This window comes from Chrysochloris asiatica, unplaced genomic scaffold (genome assembly GCF_000296735.1).
Source record: "Chrysochloris asiatica unplaced genomic scaffold, ChrAsi1.0 scaffold00110, whole genome shotgun sequence".
In the NCBI taxonomy this organism is placed as follows: domain Eukaryota; kingdom Metazoa; phylum Chordata; class Mammalia; order Afrosoricida; family Chrysochloridae; genus Chrysochloris; species Chrysochloris asiatica.
This window is the reverse complement of record NW_006408628.1, coordinates 1,295,480-1,297,803: the sequence shown is the minus strand read 5'-3', so window position 1 is coordinate 1,297,803 and position 2,324 is coordinate 1,295,480.

The following is a 2,324-nucleotide window of genomic DNA, read 5'->3' as shown; positions in this document are numbered from 1 at the left end:
GACATCCATTTTGGTCTTTTCCTTCTTTCTTTTCTTCTTAATAATCTTTTGCTTTCTTTATGCATGATGTTCTTGTCATTCCACAACTCTTTTGTTCTTCAGTCTTTAGTGTCTAATGCATCAAATACGTTTTTCAGATTATCTCTAAATTCAGGTGGGATATCTTCATGGGCATATTTTGGCTAGGGTGGACATTTAAAATATTTTTTTCAGCTTTAGATGAATTTGCATATGGTCTGTTCCACAGTCTGCCCATGCCTTGTTTTTGGCTGATGATATGGAACATTTGCACCATCTTTTTCCACAGATGTAGTCAAGTTGATTTCTGTGTAATTTCAACTGGTGAGGTTCATCTAGGTAGTTGCCTTTTATGTTGTTTTAAAAAGGTATTTGCAATGAACAAGTCATTGGTCTTGCAAAATTCTATCACCAAGGCCATATTTTCCAACCACTGGTCTTTGTTTCCAACCTTTGTATTCCAATTGCCAGTAATTATCAATACATCTTGATTGCTTGTTTGTTGAATTTCAGACTGAAGAAGTTAGTAGAATTCTTCAATTTCATGATCACTGGCTTTAGTGGTTGGTGCATAAATTTGAATAATAGTGGTATTAACTGATCTTCCTTGTAGGCATATGGATATTATCCTGTCACAGACAGCATTGTACTTCATGACAGATCTTGATATGTACTTTTTGATGATGAATGCGATGCCATTTCTCTTCAATTTTTCATTCTCGTCATAGTTAACCATGTGATTGTCAGATTCAAAATGATCAATTCCAGTCCATTTCAGCTCACAGATGCCTAGGATATTGGTTTATGCATTCCATTTCATTTTTGACACTTTTCAATTTTCCTAGTCATACTTTGCACAAACCATGTTCCAATTATTAATGAATATTTACAGCTGTTTCTCTTCATATTGCATTCCATTAGCAAAAGAATGTCCTGAGGGCTTTAGTCCCTTCATGTCATTACATTCAACTCTAGTTTGACGAGGCAGTTCTCCAGTTGAATTCTGAGTGCCTTCCAACCTGAGGGGCTCATCTGCTGGTACTTTATCTGACAATATTCTGGTACTCTTCATCATGTTTCAATATTCACTAATCTGGTACTGACAGTGTTCCTTTGCTATCCATAAGACGATCAGTGAGTAAATATTCTGAAGTAAACTGTCTCTCTCTCTTCCTAGTCTGTCTTCATCTGGAAGCTCATTTGAAACCTGTTCACCCTTCTGGCATTCAAAATACGTATGGCATAGTTCTAGAATCACAGCAACATACAAGCTACCACAGTATGGCAAACTGACAGAAGAGTGGTGAAATTGATTGGAAGAGATCCATTTTCTTGCCCATTTCAAAGACAGGTGACCCAACTGAATGTGGAAATCATCAGACAATATCATTAATATCACATGCATGTAAAATTTTGCTAAAGATATTTCAAAATTAACTACAATAGCACATTGACAGGAAACTGCCAGAGAATGAAGCCTGATTGAAACATGAAATGAGTTATATCATTGGTGACATCATCTAAATGTTGGCTGAAAGCAGAGAATACTAGAAAGATCTTTATCCATGCTTTATTATTGGCCATGAAAAGGCTTTCAACTGTGTAGATCATGACAAACTATGGACAACATTGTGGGAAATTAGTATTCTGGAGCAATTAATTGTGCTCATAGGTAACCTGTACATAGACTAAGAGGTACACTGAATAGAACAAGGACACACTCAATGTTTTAAAATTCGGAAATTTACGCACTAGTGTTGTATCCTTTCACCATACTTATTCATATTTATTCATGGTCTGATGCTGTAGGATCAGCACTGGAATTTGAACCACAAGGTCAGCAGTTCAAGCCCACCAGCTGCTTTTCAGAAACACTATACAAGGCTGCTATGAGTCAGGACCAACTAAAAGACATTTAACAACAACAACAGCATTCAATCTATAGTCTGCACAAATAATCTGAGAAGCTGCATTATATTAAGAGATTGTATCAGGATTAGAGGAATATTAATTAACAACTTGTGAAGTACAGATGATACAACCTTGGTTGCTGAAAACAGAGGATTTTAAACACTGATGAAGATCAGCACCAATAGCCTTCAATATGGATTGTAACTCAAAGTAAAGAAAACAACAATCCTCACCACTGGACAAATAAAAAGCATCATGAAAAATGGATTAAAATTGAAGTTGTCAAAAACTACATTTTTCTTGCAATCACCAACACTCATGGAAACAGCCACCAAGAAATTAAACAACATATTGTATTAGGCTAATTTGCTGCACAAGACCTCTTTAAGGTATTC